The sequence below is a fragment of the Pantherophis guttatus genome, chromosome 1 (assembly GCF_059756535.1).
Source record: "Pantherophis guttatus breed Tessera chromosome 1, ASM5975653v1, whole genome shotgun sequence".
NCBI lineage: Eukaryota > Metazoa > Chordata > Lepidosauria > Squamata > Colubridae > Pantherophis > Pantherophis guttatus.
This window is the reverse complement of record NC_142063.1, coordinates 237,649,618-237,674,012: the sequence shown is the minus strand read 5'-3', so window position 1 is coordinate 237,674,012 and position 24,395 is coordinate 237,649,618. Positions and strand designations below refer to the sequence as shown.

At 36.5% G+C, this 24,395-nt stretch overlaps 1 long non-coding RNA gene across 2 annotated transcripts in view; it reads right to left on the bottom strand.

Moving 5' to 3' along the window:
• Positions 1-87: 87 nt before the first annotated feature.
• The window catches only part of LOC117660775 (uncharacterized), an 80,631-nt gene continuing 56,323 nt past the window's right edge, over positions 88-24,395 (bottom strand). For both annotated transcript variants that reach the window (XR_004589792.3, XR_009621834.2), the window contains one exon: positions 88-641. This is a non-coding gene — a long non-coding RNA (uncharacterized LOC117660775). The remainder of the gene's footprint in view (positions 642-24,395) is intronic.

Below are 24,395 nucleotides of genomic sequence, written 5' to 3'. Positions count from 1 at the left end.
ACATCAAACAGTCATTTATGAACATAGGAGAATGAGGCAGTTGCTTCCCACCACTTTGAAACAATCCTCTGGACAGAAGCCAACCATCATTTTCATTTTTTAATAGTCTAGGTGGGTTTCCGCAGCCGGGGGGATATACATTTCTTATTTATCTATATTTATAATAAAGATAATGCTGGAGCACCATAAGCAAAATACAAAGAAAGTACAGTGCAGTAGAAAACATGGTAAATTCAAGGATTAGGAATAACCTGTCGGCCAAACAATAATTGCAATGTGTGCTTTATGCCAGCCTATAACTAAAACCTAATTACATAAAATAGACAACAGTGATCATGATTTAAGCATGCTTTGGGATTGTTTAAAGAGAGCGTAAAATGTAATTAAATTCAACTAAACCCAGAATGAGAGATACATCTGGTTCCTTAGGTAAGTGTTTGGCAACGAAACCCGTCAGCTTCAGCATTTCTGTTTCTAACCTAGACATGTAAAATAAATGGTGCAAGACTATAGCTAGAGATACTCTCTTTATTGTTTCTGTTCGCAGAAATTATTCCTGAAGGATCTCTTCGTGAGATCTTCCCAACATCTGCCTCTGCAGTCTGTTCTGTTTCGGTTTGTTTTTAATGTTTTTCTTCCATCTGGGGAGAAAAAGAACACATTAAAAATACAATAAAATGTACATACACATTTGTTCTGCCACTCTGAACTAAGTAATGGACTAAATGGTTTTAATTTAAGTGACAAATTGGTACAATAATGCAATGTATGACCTCAGAGACTCCATCAACTGCTGACCCTTCGGAAGGGAAAAGTTGTAGAGGGAACTCTTCTCCCATTCTCCCTTTTGTAAATCCTATTTTGTAATTTAACAGTGAACTTTTTGCTTCATTTGTTTTTTCTTCGAGCTCTTGCAGATATCACTTTAGGCAGCAGACGGTACTGTAGTGGCCTTGTGCCTCTGAGATTGTGATTCTGACTTCCGCAAATTCAGGATCAAATGTTCTGTCTTCAACCACTCATGAATGACAGACAGAATATATAACATGAGAATGTTGTTAATGTTTCAGTGATCTAATTCCCTGAATAGAATCATTGTTGCTTCCCAGTATAGTTTTCACTGTCCCGGCTGAAGAAATAAATTGGAAAGGAGTGTGTGTGCAAAGAACTTGTCTGAAACACTTGTTCTTTTCACATCTGGCCTTTTGGTGAGAAAGTGACATTAAACAATTGAGGCTTAATAGTACAAGCCTGTCTTCGGCAACATCATTAAAAAAGCTAACATTTCCAAGTATATGGACTATAAATACACAGAGAGATTCAAATGGAAGAGAACATTAGGTTATACACCATATAAAATGCCATTTGTCTTCATCTGACAAGTCCTTCTTTACCACATGAAGTGTCTGCTGAGTGTCTTTTTTAAAAAAAAATTCTCTCTCACGACCTGTTTCCACTTTTAAAAATTATGAAGAACCCGTAAAGAGCTTTAGTTTGTGTTGTATTTATCAATATTTACCATATTAAATATTAAATATAAATGCATTTGCTGCTGATGCTGCTTTTCACAATTTTTGATGGGATTTTTAATATTGTATTATTTTTCAATATAAACTGGCAAATAATTTTGATTTTGAGGACTTCTGAGAGGGTCTTAGGGAACCGCAGAGGTCTTAGAATCACACATTAAGAAATACTGTGCCTAAGAAATGAAATTTGCCTTTTTCAGGCTGATGCCATCCAAATACATTAAGTATTCATAAATGTAATGGCCCAGCTGTTTAATGAAGTACAGGAGTCAAACTCGCACAATGTTTTAAGCAGTGGTGGAATTCAATTTTTTAAATTACCGATTCTGTGGGTGTAGCTTGGTGGGCATGGCAGAGGAAGGATACTGCAAAATCTCCATTCCTTCCCCACTCCTGGGGGAAGGATATTGCAAAATCTCCATTCCCACCCCACTCTGGGACTAGCCAGAGGTGGTATTTGCTGGTTCTCCAAACTACTCAAAATTTCCACTACTGATTCTCCAGAACCTGTCAGAACTGGCTGAATAGCACCCCTGGTTTTAAGATGCCAAACTAGAAGAAGCTGAGTTAGACTTAAGAACTTGAAAGGAACAAAGTAGAAATTATAAGATACATCGCCTTATTCTACAAACAAGTCTCTCAACTGGTGCTTCCTGCTGGGTCTGAATGAAAGAGAAGAAATTAGCTGTATAGTATCAGAGAATACTGAAATAATTTCATTGGTGGAAGAATCACATTAACAAAGAACATTTGGCAGTTCCCTCTCCTCAGATTTTTTTAGGCCATATTTAGGAAATGGTTGAGAATAGACACAAAAAAGGCTTTTTCTGTTCTAAGTTTCTGTTCCAGACACTCTTAGAAAAAACATACTTGAAGGTTGAAGCTTCTTCTGGATAACATAGGATATGACAAGAACAGCTACTAAGTTGAGAAGGTTTCTCTCTCTCTCTCTCTCTCTCTCTCTCTCTCTCTCTCTCTCTCTCTCTCTCTCTCTCTCTCTCTCTCTCTCTCTCTCTCTCTCTTTTGTAAATTTAACTTAATTTGGGATTATCACTACCTCCAATAGTGATCTCTACATCTAAAGCTACCTTAAATATAAGGCCCATTTGACTCTCAAGAGATGTTCTTCAAGATCACATTCTGCATGGTGAACATGGGAATTTTTAAATTGGGTGTTTGTTAGTTTTTAAATTTCGTGGACCAAATTTTATATATTTGTTTTTTAAATTGTTCTTAAATTTTGTGGTTTATATGTGTTTTAATATGGCTGTACACCTCCCTGAGTCCTTTGGGAGAAGGGCGGTATAGAAGTGCAATAAATCTAAATGTGTAAAAGCAAAGGAATTTTGAGTGCAAATATATGCGATCATGCAAAAGTTAGTGTGGAGTGGGTGCGGTGGCCTAGAGATGGAGCTCTCGCCTCACAATCAGGAGGCTGTGAGTTCGATTCTAGGTAGAAGCAGATATTTCTCTCTCTCTGGGCACAATGAGAATATATATGCATTGGTGACAGGAAGAGCATCTGTCCATTATACATTCTGCTAGCTCCATTCAGTTGCCCAGACTCCACCCCTCAAGGGATTATGGGGTTGTTAAAAGAAGAAGAAGAAGAAGATGATGATGCAAAAGTTATGGTGGATTAACATTACATTGGAACCATAATTTTTTCTATTGGGGTTTATAGATGTTGAACTAGGAAAGAAATATAAGAAATTAATATTGTACCTGGTGTATGTATGATAAATAAAATTGATGGAGTTTGCAGAAATGGCAAAACTGACCAGTTTGGTCAGGGAAAAACTGCTAAGGGCATTTTTGAAAGACTAGAAACCCTATATGGACCCTTTCTGATGAAGAGGAAACATCTGAATTGATGATTTATGGATTTGGAGATTAAAAAAGAGTTAAGAGGGAGGGGGAAGGAATAAGTTGGCAACTACTAAACAGAAAAGGGACACGTCTTAGTTCTAGGCTGCCTTCCTCCCTCCCTCTTTCACATCTTATATTTTATATTTTATCTTCTCTTTTTATTATTTTTATTTTATTTTTTTACACAGAGAGAGAGGCACACTTGCACACACACATATACACATACAAAAATACTATTTTTTTAAAAAAAAAGATCACAGATCACAGTCTGAGAGAGAAGTGGGAAACTTAAAATATCTTGGCATCTAAGCTAGAAGCACTTTCTCAGAATCATAGGATACTGTGACTATATTCACATGAAAGAAAGAACTTTTGTATAATCCTGCTTAACTTTGAAGTTGTGCTTGCTTGATTGTATTATGAGATAGTGATAAGAGCATGTCTACAAGCCCTTTCCAACATTCATGCATATTGTTCAGTGTGCCTTCAATAGTAACTCAGGATTCAGCATTGTCACAACTGGTAATTAAGTCTCAGTGGTTAAGAATCATTTCTTAGCATTTTGATGATAAGTATCACTACATTATTTCGAGAACTGTTTTCATTTCATGAAAGTCTGGATGACTAAGAGCTCTTTATTATCCTTAAACCGATAACATAATTTTATTAAGCTAAAAGTTTCAAGCTATGAATTTTAAAAAATAAATATTTCCATGTTCTTGCTGTCATTCTACTAGTTATAATAAGTTTCCTATGCCAGATGAAAGCGTTGCAGAATATGTTGATTCAAGTTCAAAAACTATCTCTTGTATTGTTTAATTTTAATGTTATATCAAAACACAAAACATATAATATTAGAAATATCACACTACGGTTGCATACGTTTCCTAATAAATTCAAAATCCCAAGTATTTTGTTCCTTTCATTGTATAGAACATATTTCAACTGTTTATTTTTACTGCAATTTTCCAAACCTTTTTCAACAAAGCAGTGATCAAAACTGTGCATAGCTTTCTAAATTTGACTGCATTGTAGTCTGACATAAAACAATATACCAAGTCAATTTTTTCCTCTTGCAAAAGAATCTAATAAGACCTTTGTCTTCCTTTGTCATTCCATTAAAAAAAACCCTGATATTTTAGGTCCCAGACTTTGTGAAACCATTGATATTCTAATCTGGGTCAACCACTTCAAGCTACCCTCTTCACTCCATTCCTTAAAAATGCTAATGCTCATATCAGCAGAAAATGGCTGATATGAGAGCTGCCTTTTAATTTCCCATAATATCCCTGAGGTTCATTATATCATGCCTCTGTGGGAGATTTAAAGAGCTAATTATAATGCTGCTGCTGCTCCTCACCAATAGCATCATAATGATGAAATTAACCAGCCAAATTTTATTCAAATAGCATGGAACCATTAGGTGGTTTTCCCTAAAACTTTTAAGGAGCACAAATATTAATTGTGACCCTTTCCCTTGCAAAATACGCTTGGATCTAGCATACAACTTTATTGAAATTTGCAAAGACATCCTGTAGAATATTGGAATGAAATCTGTGTTCAAGGACCTCCATGTCTGCCAGACTCTCATGACCTTACTTGGAAAGATATGATGGATGGGATGAGATGGGATGGGATGGGGATGGGATGGGATGGGTGGGATGGGATGTGGATTGGATGCAATGGGATGAGATGAGATGCGATGTGATGCGGTGTGATGCAATGTGATGTGATGTGATGTGACATGATACAATGGGATGGGACGGGAATCGGGATGGGAAGGGACGGGATGGGACAGAATAGGACAGGACAGGATGGAATTGGTTTCTACTCTAAGTGCACCTGGAATGCAAAACACTGAAGTTAGCTCCTAGATCTACAAGTAGTATTAAATGTTTCTTTTATACAAGCGGATGGCAATTAATCTCTGCAGCATTAGAACTATTTATGCCAAACCACATCAAAATCTTTTACAGAGAACCAGTAGGCACTTCCAATGAAAAAGGATGCATTGGAAACAGCACAAACAAGATCTTTGAAATGAATCCTTGCTACACCCAATGGAAGCTCAAATTGTCTTTGATTGGTAAAATTGCAGCGATCAAAATGAATATTTTACCTAAAATTTTGTTCTTATTCCAAAACATTCTGTTTTCATTAGACAAAAAAATTTTCTTCGATTTGAACAAATACATCAGAAACTTTCTGTGGGAGGGCAAGAAATCGAGGATATCTTTCAAGATACTCCAAGGGAAAAGGAATTTGGGAGGTTTTGGGCTCCCTGACTGGGAATTATATCAAAAGGCGGCAAAATTGATCTGGATCAAGGAGTGGATCAAATTACAAGATAGGAGAAACCTGATTTTGGAAGGACATGACCTTCTAGAAGGATGGCACTCCTACCTTTGGGATATAAAAAACAAGAAAAAATCCTATTTCCACAAACACAAAATTAGGGAGACTCTTATTCGCACGTGGGCCGAAATTAGGCAGAGGATCTATACCAAGGTACCCAACTGGCTTTCCATTATGGAAGCGTTGGCGGCACCAAACAGGAGAGATGAGTATAAATGGAGTACATACAAGGATATCCTCGATGAAGAAGGAAAACTTAAATCGCTGGACCTATTGAGGGACCAGGGCCTAAACTTGGATTGGTGGAACTATTTTCAGATTAACTCAAGATTCCAAAAAGATAGGGATAAATTTGGTATAGCAGCGAAATACGGATACTTTGACAAAATTATTTGGAGAACAGATAAGAAAATGTTATCAAAAATCTACAACTTTTTATTAGATGAAGATAAGGCAGAGTCCATAGCAAAAAATCAACTGAACATCTGGGAAAAAAATCTAGGACATAGACTAAATTTTAATGATTGGGAGATAGCTTGGAACAGAAACTACAAAATAACCAAATCGACAACGTTTAGGGAAAACCATTACAAATTGTTACACAGGTGGCATCTAGCCCCTGCGAGGCTAGCCAAGATGTTTCCAAATTTCTCTCCCACATGTTGGAAATGTGGAAAAACGGTCGGCACTTTTTATCACCTATGGTGGACTTGCCCTGAGACTAAAAAGTACTGGTCCAAAATTAGACATTGGCTCTGTGAAATAACGGGGCAAGAGGTAGTCCTAGCCCCAGAGCTTTTTCTCCTAGGCATAACCGAAGAAGGCTTTAACAACAATAAAACCCAACTGATAATCCAGATTATAACTGTGGCTAGATTAGCCTTCGCAAAATGCTGGAAAAACAGACTTATGCCCTCAGAAGAAACTCTAATAAATAAGATCCTAGAGTGCGCAGAAATGGCGAAACTGACAAGTGAGTTAAAAAATGAGGACAATTTAAAATATTATGACGTATGGGGTATTTGGTACCACTGGTTGAACAATAAGATGAAAACATGATCCTAGAATCTTGACCTGGCACATGAATTATAGGTATATTGTATAAAATAATGTATTGTTAAGGATGAAGCTTTTTTTAACTTTTGTTTCACTATATTGTATAAACACTGCACCTCCGAAAGGAAAGGAGAGATAGATTGTATATTTTCTTTTTTGTTTTGGAAAACTCAATAAAGTATTTATAAAAAAAATAAAAAAATTCAGGAAGACCAGATTTTTTATGGGAATTCAATTCAAGACAATTCAAGACTGTTTATCCACTGTACAGTAACCAAATTCTGGGTTGCCACAATGAAAATAAGTCATAACATATATGACAATAAGTCATAACGTATAGAAACAATCACTTCTGTTTTGCCAGTATTTTATTTCATTTATTTAACTTTATTTTGGTATTTTTGCTTTGCTGGTCATTAATAAACTATTACATAGATAGACTAGGGTAGGGTAGCCTAGATGATAGGCAAAGAAACTATGATTTCTCTGTGGTAAACCAAATTTAAATGTCATATTTGGAGCTATTTTTGTTTGTTTGAAAGTGTTCCTATTGCTATAATAAGCCACTTTTGTTAAGAACCTTATTATTTCAGATTACTCTAGATAACAGCCAACCAATCAAGTTTTGTTTTGGGCCCCACTGATTTTGATGGAAGAATTAAGCATACGCTGATATCCTTTATTCTGAGATTTGCTGTATACCAAACAAATGACATATGCTTTAGACCAGCAGTCACCAACTGGTGGTCTATGGACCACTGGTGGTCTGTGAGAAAATTTTGGTAGTCTGCAGAAAAATTACTTGCATTTTTTAAAATATTGCACTACATCAGGGGTCCTTAAACTATGCCCCTCTGGGCAGATATGTGCAATGAACCTTTGTTTTGCTGCAGAGAGTCTCCCCCTTTGGGGTCTCTTTGGGGTTGGAGGGGGCAGAAATTCCAACTTGGGGTCTGCTTTGGCCTCCTGGTGTGGGGCTTTGGCCGAAGGCTGGAGGGAAATGCTGCTGGTGGCAAGGAGCCGGATGGTCTTGTTCCAGTGGGACTGCATCATGGCCTGGAATTGGCTGACCATCTCAGCCCACTGAGCCTCCAGGCACCTGTACCTAGCCTTGCACTCCTGCAGGTCTTCCCTCTGCTTGGAAAGCCCATATCCATAGTCCTGAGTGAGGTGCTTCTGCTGAGCCTCCTTCTCGGTCAGAGCCAATTTGAACTGAACCAGCCGTTTTGCCAACTCTTTCTCATGGTGGCTGCTTAGCTCCAACAACTGCTTCCTGTTGGGGCCCTAAGGAGCCTAGGCGGGGGAGGCGAATAGTAGCTGGCAGGAGAGGGGTGAGTAGAGGCCAGCAAGGCACCCCTTGATGTGAGTGACATTGAGTTGGCCATCGAGTTGGCCATGCCCATCCAGTCACATGACCACCTAGCCATGCCCACCCAGCCATTCATTAGGCAGATCATATTAGTAGTCCGTGGGATTTAAAATTATGAATTTAGTGGTTCCTGAGATCTGAAAGATTGGGGACCCCTGCTTTAGACCATAAAGGTTCTAAATAATATCCTAAGCAAGGTTTTGCCAAATAACATCCTACTGTAAGGAAGATGTTCTGTATCATGTTGAAGTCTCACTCTGGTCATCACAATTGTAATGCATCTAAGTAATACTTTGATAAAGGGCAAAGAATTTAGGCATTTACAAAATGTGAAAACTTCAGAACTCATAAATGGCGGCATTGCATGACTTCTGCTCAATTGTATGCCTTCCTGTTCAAGATATATAAGCTTCATGTTGATCCTACTATGCATTTGCTATAAGAGTGCTATACTTTTGCATTTTTAATATTTTATGTCATGCTTTTTCCCTAAAAACATCCTTTCTTTAAAAAAAATAATTAAAACTATCAAAATAATAAAAAGATGCAAACAGTAGTTGACCTAGTAGCAGTCTTAAAGACCTTGAGAAAGAAAATGCCTTAGCAGCTTTTCTAAAATCAAGAGAGGTTGACTCTTAAATCAAAAGACTTTGCCTGAAATCCATTAAGACTTTACATATTTTCAGTACTATATTTATGAAATAATACGTTGTGTATATCAACTGCCTTAACTTGGTGCCTTCCAAATATATTTAACCAAACTCCCAGAACTCCAAGTGAACAATTCTGATTTATATAGTATATTACCTCTGTTTATTGTTTTGTTTGTTCTTAATTTAATAGCCATACTGTTGACCTATAATGAACAGTAACAATTAGTTTAAGAAATAGGATTGGGAGGAAAAAGGAAGGAAGGGGAGAGAAAAAAACTACCGTTTTTTTTTTCTTGATATGTTTGTGGCTTTTGTATATTGGTTGATCTATGATCATAATACTCAAATAGATTCATCTTTAGCCTAAGTTCTTTAGGCATTTTTGTAGTTAATATTGCATATATGTACCTTATACAACCAGGACCCTAACGTAAATAAACTAGTACTTTAAGTAAAAGAAAGCTGAGGTTGGTTTGGCTTTCATGTTGCTCTTAGAAAAAAAAAAAAGCAATGGGCAAGTAAAATTTATTATATTTAATATGTTTTCCCTTTGGTGTCGATTATTTGAAATCCAGGTTTCAGTTATTTTTATTAAAGTATAATAGTTACTGAGACCATGAATAGCTTTACAGAGATCAAAGTCTGCTAGAAGATTGCTGTATTCTCAAGAAATAAAATCTTTTCATTTATTCTTTCCAGGCCCTTCAAGTTAAAGTCAGTAGAACCCGCTGCTCATATGAAATGTGATTCATCCTTCCTTTTCGCTTTTGTATTTTAGAACAAACTCTTGACAAGATCAAAACAATCTCTTGCAAAGAACTACTCACAGTGCATTCCTAAATATACCTACTCAACTGAAAAGTCTATCAAAGGTTATGGACTTTACTTCCAGAAAAATGGGTTTGGGATTGTAGCATCAATGAAACATAAGCACAGAATACTTTATCTGACCCGTACGTCTTTTTGTTTTTACAATAATCTCAGTTAAGGCTTTATTGAAATGGCAAAAATAACTCTCTAGGATGCTAATGAAGAAGAAAGAATTTGTGTTCTTCCATACCCTTGAAAATATGTGCCACTGGTTTCAGTGCAATTGATTTAATAACAATCTGATTTATGTACTGATGCAGAAATGCAAATGCATAGTCCTTAGATTCCAGAGGAAAAGCAGGATAAATGCGAGTAATTGATGAGGAGCAGCCTATGCACTGTAAGAGCTGAAGCTAATGAGATGGGAATTAAAGGCAGACTGAACACCATCTAAACACAGAACTGATGTCAACCTTTAAGGCTTAGAAGAGAAGGATTATGATTCAAGTAGGGAGGAGAAAGACTCCTAGAATTTAAATCCTGGTCTGACAAACATACCTAACTTCTTTCATGCCTAGAGCTATGTTGTGTTCTTGAAGCTTCTGCAATTAGCTACTGGGCAAGGTGAAACCTCTGAATGATAAATACTTGTGGGAGCATCAAGAATGAACAACAATCTGTGAAAGGTCAGGTGCATTTTGATGGATGCAGGATAGTTTGTGGCAATATTCTGGTATCTTGGAGAGGACATTGGGACATTATAGTAGCTGATGAGGATTGAATTTAAAGCAAGATAAGAACAAAGACCACCAGATATGTCTTTGATTTGGCTTCCTGAATATTCCTAAAGATGTTCAAGATTCCAGGGATCAATACCAGTGGTGGGTTTCAACCGGTGTTACAACCGCTTCGCTTCACACAACTAATTCGCTTCTGATTTTGGAGCAGTACAGAAACACTGCATTGAAGTACTCTGATAGTTATGTTTGGAACTTATAAAGAGTGATGCTCATTGGTGTCTCTCCATTAAATCTTGTTGTAGCTGAACATCTATAAGCATGTGCATTAAATACATGGTCAACTTTCAGTTGAAAATAGAAAAGAGGGTGATTATTTATCAGACCAAATAAAGGAGGTACTACATTGAAATAGGACCATTTTTCAGAAGACAGATATCAAACAATGGAACAAGTCAAAAAGACAAAAATGATTACAAGAAGCAAGTGACATAAAAGGTAAATCTACACCACTGACTTTCAGAAGCAGTTTTCAGGCTACCCTAAAAGAAATGGGCACTTCAAGTAAAGAAAAATAGAAAAACTGGCTAAATGGAGATCAGGATGGTGTATCCTTGAAAGGCTCAGGGAAAATAACTGCATCTCATAGAAGGACAGTGTGTGAAGTTTCATGGTAGTTGATGACATTTTTATAAGGAACCAATATAAATTCACACTGACACCCATCAACTCCTGAACTGTGTTACCTGTCAGGAACACGTAACAATATCTAAGACTTTATCTACACAAGATACAGCTTTTTTTTACAATTTGCAATAATTGCAATAATAATATAGCTGCTTAAGTAAAAAAAAAAAAAAGGGGGGGGGGAACCTACTATGGTTCTGAAGTAGAAGGTTAGCTCAAAATTCTTCAAATGGTGTGAGAAAGGGCAAAACTCAGAATAAGTGGCTGTTGGTGAATTCTGCTAAGAATAAACAAAACAACTTTTTTCATATATGTTCAGAATAAAAAAAGAGAGAAAAGAATCAGTACAGAAATTGCTCAATACGGTTGGCAAAATGCTAATAGGTAGCAAAGGAATTGAGAAAGTATTCAACTCATTTAGAGGCTTAGTCTTCTCTGAGAAACATTCAACAAAGTAATGCATGACATTTTGATTAGCAAATGAGTGAAGTGTGGGCTGGGTGGTATGACAATTAAATGGTTACGTATCAAGCTTAAAATTGCACTTCAAGTGTTCTCATAAATGGGACCTTTTTCACTCTTCAGTGAAGTATCTATAGTAGAGTACCACAAGGTTCACTCCTTCAATTTCACGTAATGACTTGAATGGGGAGGACAGGATGCTTATCAAAACTGCAGATGACACATAAAGTGTAGCAAGATAGTTACTTCCTTAAAAGGCAGGCAGAAAATTGAAAATAATTTTAATACGCAAGAGAAATTGGCTAAAGATGATTGAATGAAATTTAATAGAGACAAATGCAAAATGTGTCATTTAAGAAACCAAAATTAAATATGTGCATGGATTGAGGAATACCTGACTTGTGAAAAACCTGTTGGGATAATAGAAGATGACGACATAACAAGTGAAATAAGAGTCAGCAGTATGAGGTGGTAACAAAAATGCAAATGTAATTTTAGATATTTCAACAATAGGGTAGTTTCCAAAACATAAGAAGTAATTGTTCCTCTTTAATCTACATTGTCTAAAGCTTATCTTGTGTGTGTTCTATAGGAACCACACTTAAAGAATTAATACCACCAGAAAAAGCTCAAAGAAGGGAAGTGAGAATGATCAGGAGATAAGACTTAAGTCCCATGATGAGGGAATGAATGATCTTGGAACATTGGGCATTGAGAAGAATGAAGAACCAGTTGACCAGATAAGTGATAGGTTTCCCTTAATTGGAGGTGTCCAAAAGAAGGCTAGATAATCATGTCAGGGTACTTTAATTTGGATTCCTGTCTTACCAGAAGAAGCAACTAAATGGCCTAAACAGATCCTTGAAACTTTGAATTTTTATTAATCTATTAATCTGAATTTGCTGCTGAATTTTGATTCTTCTAAAATCAATGCACTGTAGCAGTAGTTGTATGCTGAATTGGATCCAAAATATCAAATTATTTCTGATATTTTTTCCTGCACTATTTCCAATGTAGCACATACATATATTTTGTACACAGATGTACACACACACATACCAGGAGAGACAGAGAGAAACAGACAGAGAGACAGACTAATCAGCCTAACATCAATACCTGGAAAGATACTGGAAAAGATAATTTAAAAAAACAGATCTGCCAACATCTAGAAACGAGTAAAGTAATAACTAGAAGTCAGCATGGGTTTGTTAAAAACAGATTATACCAAACCAATCTTATTTCATTCTTCAACATAGTGACTGCATTAGTAGACCAGAGAAATACTGTGGACGTAATATACTTAGACTTCAGCAAGGCACTCGACAAAGTAAACCACAACTTACTTCTTGGTAAGCTAGAAAAAGTGGGATAGATACCATCACCATCGAATGGATTCGTAACTGGCTGACAAACCGTACTCAACAAGTAGTCCTTAATGGATCTATGTCAATACAGAGGGAAGTAAGCAGTGGGGTACCACAAGGTTCTGACTTAGGGCTAGTACTCTACAATATTTTGATAAATGACTTAGATGAGGGAATAGAAGGGGAATTTACCAAATTTGCAGATGATACTAAATAGCTAATAGCTAACAGCGTAGAAGATAGGCTCAAGATCCAATTGGATCTTGACAGACTTCAACACTGGGCCCTATCTAACAAAATGAAATTCAACATAGAGAAAAGTAAAGTCTTACACTTAGGCAAGAAAAATCAAAAGTACACAAATATACTGGGTTAAACCAGCCTTAATAGCAGTAACTGTGAGAGGGAACTTGGAGTCTTAGTGGACAACCAGTTAAACATGAGTGAGCAGTGTGCGGCGGCAGCCAAAAAAACCAACACAATACTAAATTGCATTAAAAGAGGGATACAATCGAGATCAAGTGAGGTACTAATACCACTCTTTAAAGCTTAGTAAGACCACACCTAGAATACTGCATCCAATTTTGGTCACCACACTATAAAAAAGATGTTAAGACAAAGAAAAAGTGCAGAGAAGAGCAACCAGGATGATTAGGGAACTGGAGACTAAAATATATGAAGAACAGTTACATGAACTGGGCATGGCTAGCATAGTGAAGAGAAGGATCAGGAGACACATGATAGCAGTGTTCCAATATTTGAGGGGCTACCACAGAGAGGAAGGGATCAAACTATTTTCTAAGGCACCTGAAGGCCAGACAAGGAATAATAGATAAAAACTGATCAAGGAAATATTCAACCTAGAAATAAGGAGAAATTTTCTGACAGTGAGAACAATCAACCAATGGAATACCTTGCCTTTGAAAGTTGTGGGAGCTTCATCCTTGGAGACTTTCAAGAAGAGATTGGACTGCCATTTGTCAGAAATGGTGTAGGGCAATGATGGCTAACCTTTTTGCCATTGCGTGCCAGGAGAGGGGGCAGGGGAGGTTCACGCACGCGCGTGTCCACACCCATAATTCTATGGACCCCGCCCCGTGCATGCGCACATGACACCCCCTCCCCCTTGCTCCTGGCATGTGATGGCCTGGTAGGCCTGTTTTTCTTTCTCACCTGGCTCAAGATCCTCTCTATGTATCTGGGTAGGGCGAAAACAGCCTTCCCCACACCCTCAGAAGCCCTCCGGAGGCCTGAAATGGCCCGTTTCCAACTTCTGGTTGGACAGGAAGTGACTTTTTTGCTGTCCCCAGCCTCCAGAGCCTGTCTAGGAGTCTCTGCACTTGCGCGCCAGAGCTGAGCTGGTGTGCCCACTAATATGGCTACACATGCCATCTGTGGCACGCGTGCCATAGGTTTGCCATCACAGGTGTAGGGTCTCATGCTTGGGTAGGGGAGTTGGACCACAAGGTATCTTCCAACTCTGTTAATCTAATCTAATCTAATCACTTCTGGTTGTTGTTATAGACTTAATTAACTATACAGGAGGGACAAGAAGAAAAGGTGAAGATAAAGATTATTCTTCATTGGAATTAGAGGAAAAGGATAAACATCCTTACTCTCCTCTAATCCCAATGAAGAATAAATTAAATGAAGAATAAAAGAAAATGGCAAAGAAAAAAATACATTTAGCTGGCATCTCTTCTCTCTCTAACACACACACAGACAGTGAAAGAGAGAGAGAGAGAGAGAGAGAGAGAGAGAGAGAGAGAGAGAGAGAGAGAGAACTGTTCTAAGTCTTCCAAGATTACGAGTAAAAGAGAAGTTTATATTTCAATTCTGAAATGTTATGAAACCTCAAACATATATGCCAAATCATAGGAAATTTGCATCTCATTTGTAAATGTTTTGCTGGAATGCCTTTAAGACAGCTTTGTATCTTGTGCAATCTTCTTGACACACAAGATATAAACATAGAAACTCTAACCTCGATCTAAGAACCCAGTGTGAACAAATATAATAAAATAGTTATAGGCACAAAATGTTCCATAAGACAATTCATCATGACAGTGTGCTGACGATTTCTGAGAGGTCACAGCTGAAAAGTGTCACAGAAAAAGTGCATGGTCTGATGGGATTTGAAAGGCAGCCATGGGGTCACCTGAAAACTAGAAAAACAGAGCAAATTTATTTTGCCTCATACATACCGAACTGATCTCAGGAAGCACTGAGATGCCAGGAAGACACAATTTAGATACTGTTTTTCAGAGTTCTGTGGCTTTATAATCTAGAAATTGGGATCAAATTTTTACATAACAAAATATTTTTAAGAAAATCATAGTACAGACTAACAAACATGATTGATGATGAATGGAATGGAATGGAATGGAATGGAATGGAATGGAATGGAATGGAATAGAATAGAATAGAATAGAATAGAATAGAATAGAATAGAATAGAATAGAATAGAATAGAATAGAATAGAATAGAATAGAATAGAATAGAATGGTAAATCTAGGTTACAAATCTAGGTACAGATTCAATATTTCCCATCTGTTTTCTAAATCTCAACATCTGCAAATTTGTAAACTGAATTCAAATTCATTTAAGTTGACTATAAAATCATTTTGAATTGGCTATGTTCTGTCAAAGCAAAACCTGAAATCACTTAACTGTTCTATTGTTCTTCAAAACAAAACTCAAATTATCCCCATATGAAACAAAGGGAATTTAGGACAGGTTTCTCCTCACTTCATTTTCAACCCAAAGTTACAAGAATAGATGGAGTATAAACTATGCTGAATGCTACCTAAAATTCAACTAGTAGGCAAACTTTCTAAAATCACAATTTTTAAAACATTTTTTGCAAATATGAAAGATTATATTCAATTAAGTGTATCCTCCCCTGTGGAATTTTCTTATTTATCAATTTTACCTATTTTTTTTTTCAGTAGGAATCATTCTTTTTCCTTTTTTTCCCCAGATTTATTTATTTATTTATTTATTTAAATTTTTATACCGCCCTTCTCCCAAAGGATTCAGGGCAGTGTACAGCCATATTAAAACAAACATATACCCATAAAATTTAAAAACAATTTAAAATATATTAAAATGTGGCCCTTATATTAAAAAGTACAAACACCCAATTAAAATTCATTTTCTAAGCCAGCCTGTCCTGTTGAAACAAAAGGGTCTTAAGGGCACGGTGAAAGGTATGTAGGTCGGGGATCATGCGAATCTCCGGCTCATTCCAGAGGGCAGGTGCCCCCACAGAGAAGGCTCTCCCCCTGGTTGTCACCAGTCGACATTGTTTGGCGACGGCACCCTGAGGAGTCCCTCTCTGTAGGAGCGTATTGGCTGGTGGGAGGCTATCAGTGGCAAAAGGCGATCTCATACATACCCAGGTCCTAAGCCATGGAGCGCTTTAAAGGTGGTAACCAACACCTTGAATCACACCCGGAAGACCACCGTGAGCCAGTGCAGCTCACACAGGAGAGGTGTTACATGGGTGCGCCGTGTCGCCCCCATAATCACCCACGCGGCCGCATTCTGGACCACTTGGAGCCTCCGAGTGCTCTTCAAGGGGAGCCCCATGTAGAGAGTATTACAGTAGTCCAGACGTGACGTGACGAGGGCATGAGTGACCGTGCGCAGATTACCTGATGTGGTTTGTTTTTTTTTTCTATTTTATTTGCTTGCACACAGAAATGGCTTTTGACTGCTAAAAGATAGTTGCCCCTGTTTCTTAACTATATGAGTAATAGAGCAACAAACAAGTAAAAACACCTGCACACCAAAATTTAGCTAACCAATTAAACCCAGTTTATACTTTTTACTTTTAAACAATCACACTAGCATATGTCACAGTTATACCTAAATCCAGTAGTGAAATCCAATTTGTTTTACTACTAGTTCTGTGGGCATGGCTTAGTGGGCATGGCAGGGGAAGGATACTGCAAAATCTCCATTCCCACTCCACGCCAGGGGAAGGATACTACAAAATCTCCATTCCCACCCCACTCCAGGGGAAGGATATTACAAAATTTCCATTTCCACCCTACTCCTGGGGGAAGGAATTTGCAAAATCTCCATTCCCACCCCACTCTGGGGCCAACCAGATGTGGTTTTTGCCCATTTTCCAAACTACTCCAAATTTCCGCTGACGGTTCTCCGAACTGCTCAAAATGTCCCCTACCGGTTCTCCAGAACCTGTCAGAACCTGCTGGATTTCACCCCTGCTTAAAACAAATTATCATGCACATACAGACACAAACCTTTGTATTATTTGCCTGAAGAAAAACCTAATATACCATTTAGGGAATCATGACATGAACTTCTTCATAGCAGAAGTCTTCTTTCTTTCCTTCTTTCCTTCTTTCCTTCATTCTATGCCACCCATCTCAAGTGGAGGTGACTCTAGGCAGCTTCCAATCATTAAAACCCAACAAAAACATTACAACATTAAAGCAATCAATAATTTTTTTTTAAAAAAAAAAACATAGCAGTTAATTTCCTGGCAAGATCCTAAATACTATGTCTTTTCTTTTAGCCATATGCCTTGTTCATCTCAACCTTCTTTTTCCTACATCATCCAATAGAAACCAACTGCAGCAGGGACAGAATATATTCCCATTGTAGGATTGGCAAGATTGAAAAATCCAGGGAGGGGGGGGGAACGGTGAAATTCCAAACTACAAAGTGATCAAGTACAAGGATCGGAACCATACCAGTCAGAACAACCAGACTGTGTTTCATTCTCGGAAGACTTAGAACAGCGTTTCTTAAACATTTTGCTTCCTTCTCCATTTAAAAAAATATGGAACTTTTATTTGTATGGGTTATATTTATTGCAATTGAAAATGATATTAAAAATCAGAATTGATGCACTTGTAGAATATATTTTGTTGAATCATGTAAAAATAACAGTATCAAATCTATTTGATACCAACAGAAATAAATTTTTTATTAAAAAAAACCCCAATTTTTAACAAATAAGAATAAATATTGTTTTAAATTTTTGCAAATGTCTTTAATATCTGGCAAATAATTGTGATTTTATGGCACCCGAGAGGGTCATGGGTGATCCCTGGGGGTCCTCAGGCCACACTTTAAGAAGCACTGACCTATAATCAGATTGAAATTAAATAATCACTAATGACTTCACCTAATATAACTATATTTAATAAGGATGAAATTTTGTAGCCATTATTTTTTTTCTTGATAGCCCTTATTCATTATCTTTTTCTAAAACATAGTTAGCAATGTGTATATATAATATAAAATTAAAATGATAATGGGGCTGCTTAATCAGAACTCGGTTAAAAGTCACAATATTAGAAGCTTCATTTGTAATAACAGAAAAAAAAATAATTTACCAACTTTTCTTAATTAACACTATTATATATGGCAAGTTTTTCATTAGTTAAGGGCTCCAAATTATACCTTAAACGTATTTTTCATAATTATCTTACAGCATTTTCTAGAATATTTAAAAGCAATAAGTGGATGAAACGCTTTTATTTTCTGAGGTTTTTATCAGTCACACAGTGATTGGCCACGAATGTCCTATCAATATATATATATATATAGATAGATATTAATTGAAACAGGTAGTTTCAACTAATTTCATGATGTAAACATGCATGGCAAACTGGCTTTGTAAAGGTTTTATACCAGTCACAACTAGAAAACACTCTATTACCTCCATATTCTTAACAGACACAAGAGATTTAGCTGAAAAACTTTGAAGTATTTGGAAGCCATACAACTTAATAAATTCTGCATCTCCTAGCAGACAAAAAACTATGTTTCTATGTCTTTACTGTATATATTTTATGTCAGTCTCAGAGTTCAAATCTTAGGCCTCTTCCCCTCACACGTTTGAGTCAAAGGACTTTTGGCTCTTATTTTTCCAGCTTCAAAGCTCTTATCTCCCTGTTAATAAAGGGGGGGGGACTTTCTGTGGAATCAGTTGTCTTTCACTTCACCAGTTCCAACTGTGCCAGGTCCTGAAGCCAGATTTCATATGACTAATTAATCAATTTTAAATGGTCTATTTGCTGTTCAGTGCAGTCAAGAAAAGCAACCTTTGATGGATTCTTTTTCTTGCATCTTTGTTTTAAACCATACATTTTTAACTTGGCTATCCAGTTTGATGGAAGTGACACTTAAATGTTAATTCTGTCACACAGAGAACAGACAAATTGGTGGACATTTCATTCCCTTTCACTCATAATGTACTTTCAATGAAGCATTCACTGCTGGACACGTCATGGCCCAAAGGTATCAACGTTGTCTATTGGGCCTCATTCCGTTATCAAGGAAAGCAAATCATTGACAGAATGAGGAAGTATGCAGGAATATACTTGAAGGTTGAAATAGTATAATAATGTGGACTTATAAAAAGGTACACAGGCAAAGGGAAAATTACCTCCATATTCTTGTATATTCCTAAAAGGAATCTTGTAATAACTTGGCTAGAGATCTGATTAATTAATAAAAGGGCATATATTAAAATAATATATACAATTATTTTTTTTACTGTGCACTTCATGTATTCATGGGTTTTTTTCAACACATTTTCATTCTTTTCTTCTTACCTTTAATACATCACATTAATATGAATAAATAGAATCATTGGAAATAAATACTATTATAGTATTACTAAGTTTTTTCAGAATTTTATGAATCCCATATATTATTCACTATATATTCAGCTGTGTGAAAAATGTGCTTTTGTCATATGCTGGGTATGCTGTAATTAAGCAAGGATATTGATGACTCGGAAGAAATGGAATGCATTCCCCAGTGTTGATCATTTGGAGCCACAAAGTTATGCCTGATTCACTACAAGAACTATAGGAAAAACAGAGACTTATTATTTCTACATGGATAGTAAAGGTGAAAAACAGAGATGATCATACTGTTCATGAGTGCTGAACCTACTTATGCACAACTCGTTGGATGCCTGCATTGAAATAAAGTTGCTTAGTATATCACTCCATGTTTCTCTGAAAAGCCAACAGTAGTGGAATGTAAAACCATACACCATCTACTTTTCTTATATGGTCTCCTCCTTACTAATTTTTTGAAGACGTTTAGGCAAGTCATAAAAATTAATGGTCCTTTGATATCTAATGCAACATGTATCTAAAATATTTTGTTCCTTCCCTCTTAATAAATAAATGCCCATAATTTTGTCTACTTTTGTCTTAGGTGGTGGTATATATCTATGGAATTATCCAGGCAGTTTGTAGAGCAGTCAAGAATACCATGGTTCCCCGAAAATAAGACCCTGTCTTATAAGTTTTTGAACCCCAAAATAAGTGCTTGGCCTTATTTTCAGGGAGGTCTTATTATTTTGGGGTGCGTAGAGCAAGACGGTGATCCTCTTGCCATCTTACCTGATTTCCAGCTCTGTCTCCTTAACCCTAATCAGAGGAAATGGTGGGGACCAGGCTGTGCATGAGTTTAAATATTTTCGGGGGAGGATTTATTTTCAGGGGAGGGCTTATTTTGGGGGGAGGGTTATTTTCGGTGAAACACGGTACATGAGAACCGCTATGGTTATTGGTATACTATCTGGGGCCAGAAACAATACTAAGAAGGTGGCATGGAATATGATGCTCTATGAAACAGCAATAGCCCTTAGACTTATACACTGCTCCATAGTGCTTTACAGTCCTTTCTAAATTTACAAATATCAGCATATTGCCCCCAACAATCTGGATACTCATTTTATTGACCTTGGAAGGATGGATATATGATTCAACCTTGAGCCCTTTCAGGACTGAACTCCTGGCTGTAAACAGAGTTAGCCTGCAATACTGCTTTCTAAGCACTGTGCCACCACCAAAATTATCACACTACTTCATTTTTCAGCACCACAACATCACAACAGGATGCTATTGTCACAGCTACTTTTTATTGCCTCACTCTAATCCAGAACAAAAAAATGTTCACACACTTTTTCCTTTTATGTAAAAGCACAATCTTCTGTATATTCATGATTCTTTTCTCTATTGAAGTAACAAAGAAAATTTTTGTCATACATCATGCCATCTATAAATGATCTGGATAAAGTTCTAAGAAAAGAAAAAAGAAAAGAAAAGCCTTAGTCACAAGATCGATAGTGCAATAAACACAAAGTCCAAAATGATTTTTCTCCCATTCAACATAGATCACTTGTAGGTAATTATTTCATAAATCTCTTATTCCACTGTTAGCCTCGGATCTGTTAGTCTAGGCAGGCTTCAGCAAAAGAGAAGAAAATAGTGATCAAACTGTGAGGAATTTAGGCAATATTAATACTGTGTCCAAGAAGCAAAAGATCCATAATGGCTAATCTAACCACATGTTGGGAAAAAAAACACATCTCCACAATTTAGTTCTTGACTATATCCTAAAAGCTTGAATTTGTGGTCACTGGCGAAGTCACTTAGATCTAAGAGGTGTCATAATCCTGAATCATCTCATTCAAAATAAGACTTTAACTTAGTTTAGTTGTTGGAAAAATCGAAATTGCTTAATCAGTTGGAGGAGAGCCTAACATCAGTGTCAGAGAAGTATGCTTTGAGAAGTCTTCAGTACTCTTTTATTATCTCTAGCCTTCCTATGAATGAAAAGACTCTATACATTTAGTTTTTAAATCCCAAACCTACAGAGAGGAGCAGGACTAAAGAACTTCCTTTCTCAAATTCCCAAGGCTGTACTATCTTAAACTTAAAGCAGCTTAAAACTATTTGCTGGAGATGAGAGTTGGGATGGTGTTGATTATTTCTGCCCTGCAAAGTTTCTGAGATAACCAGAGTAAAGTTCAACTTTTGCTAAGCTCCCTGTGAAGTTTTTGGCCATAATCTTTTTAAAGCTTAAGCAAGACTTTAGTTGTGTGTTAGAAGGGCATCTTTTGTAAGCTTCATTTAATTTTTCTCATTATAAAAAATCTACATTTAAAACTTGCAAGCATTATAATATAATGTAAATATAATATATGATATGATAGATGATGATATAATATGATATGATATATGATATGATATGATAATACAATATAAATATCCCACTCTTCAGGAATTGTTTTTCTAAAAAAATATCAGTAATAAAGTTTATATATGAAACAATAGTGAATGTTGCTGAGCATTGTTGTATTTGATAAGCTACTGTTAAATAAATTATTACCATTATGACAAGAAATAAATGAGAGAAATAGATGAACAAAGTTTGAACTCAAAGAAAAATACAAACATGGATTGGCTGGTGAAAAGCACAGAAGCCACCAGATCATGTATGGAAAAGAACATTCCAGAGATAAGAATGGCCATTTAAAAGTTAATGAAAGGCTAAGGTGATATGGAAAGGAAGATGTGATGGGTGCTGACGATAATGGATTACAAGGAAATCTGTAAGAGACCTCGTTTCGAGGGACATCACCATTCATGCATGCTATCATCAGACCTCATTTCCTCCCCACACCCATTTTTTCAGTGGGGAAATGTAACTATATCTGTATATATTGATGTATAATATTTGAGCAAACAGTATTCAATGTAATATTTGTAGGTTAACATACATTGCATATTTCCTGGAGAATTTGTTATAGGTCCACGAAAAAATTCTGTGTGATTGTCTACTGAGGGAGTATTCCTTATTCCAATCAGCTGCCTATAGTTGTTGATCAGTGCATTTATATTTATATTTTGGGATACTTGGGATTCCAGCTACTCCCATAAACCTCACTTCTCACACATAACTTAGCAAAATTCACATTCATCCACAGAAAAAAAATGGACAGTTATTGTTGTCTAGGTTGCATCATGCTTGGGATGTCTACTGCTAAAAAATGTTCCAGGATCAATCACATTTGGAACACTTTCCTGATCTCCATTATAATATTCCTTTCTCAGAAGTTAACTTTCTATAAAAATAAATATTTGTTAATATTTCAGCTTAACCAGGCTTGGAACATTTGGGCCACATCTCTGATCTTAATCTCCATAAAGCTCAGTCTTGTGATCACGACATGAAAATATAATTATGTGAGTCAGACCCCATTACAACTTTATTTACCTCTAAGATATACTTCAAAACTTCTTTTTCGTGTTCATTAGTTATCTTTGTTCATGTACAGGTTTATTCTTAAGAATAAAAGAAAGTCCACAGTCCACCTGCATCAAGTAGTGGTCAAACAGTTGCCTTTGCCCTTGCCCTTGCATTTTCCTTCCTTTCCTTTCCTTTCCTTTCCTTTCCTTTCCTTTCCTTTCCTTTCCTTTCCTTTCCTTTCCTTTCCTTCCCTTCCCTTCCCTTCCCTTCCCTTCCCTTCCCTTCCTTCCTTTCCTTCCTTCTCAAACTATGCTGACATTTTCATTGAACTATTCATCATGCCTCTAAGATCCCTTCACTGTCAACTCAGTTCTAAAAAATATAAGTATATTTGATCTTTGGATTTAACGTGTCACTATGCATTATGTTACTCTTGTTTACACTGAATGCATTTTCCCCTTTTTTACATCTATTTCCCATTTTTAGAAAATTATTTTGGAGCTCTTCACCCTTCTATTGTTCTGTTCTCAACAATCAACAAAACTAGCTACCTCTCTGCTCACCTCTAACCCCAAATTATTTATAAATTAATGAGAAAATACTGGTGTCATAACTGATTTTGCTTGAACATGTGTCCATTTTTAAAATGGTCTCTTTATTTCTAGTCTGATTCCTAAACTTAAGCCCTGCTTATTCACAGAAGCACTGTCATTTCAAGCTTTTTGAAAAGTCAACTATATGGTACCTAATGGATCACTCCTATCAAATGATATCCTCCTTTATACAGTAATATCACTCTTCTTCAGGTTTTCTCTATCAAATGCTGTTTTCATTCTGCAAAGTATTTATCAAGCTGCAGAGGGGTTTTATTATTCTTCGAATCCAATCGCCCTGGTAGATTGTTGCAAAAGAAGGAGTCTGCACTATCATTCTGCAATTTAACATGTTTTCGACCAAATGAACTTCTTGTCTACAATATATATTTCGATTTCAGGTATGTAATCTGATAATAGGATCACTAGAGATGGAAATTGGAAGTTCTAGGTCAGCAGCATCTGAATGGCCAAGGCTCTCAAGTCCTATCATGAACACTCAGATAATGTTGCCCTCCATATTGGGCTGCATTTTTTCCCCTTAATCTTTATTTGGGATCTCTCTGAACCCAAACTCCTAGTAAGTGCACACTTTACTTAAAATGCTTGCACCCACAATTTAAGTTGTAACTTGGAAATAGCACGTTAGCATAGCAATGAATTTAGTATGCAAAGTTTACATTTCCTGGCACCTGAAATTACATTGAAATCAAGAATTTAACTGAGCTCTCAAATCTCTGAAGGAAGACATATGTATAGTTTTTTCTATAATTTCCATCCTATTTGTCTCCCATGGTTTTTATAATCTTGCTTTAAAGTATTTTTGAAAGCAGTAAAACTCAAAGCATTCCAATAAAAAGTTTTATAATCTTAAAA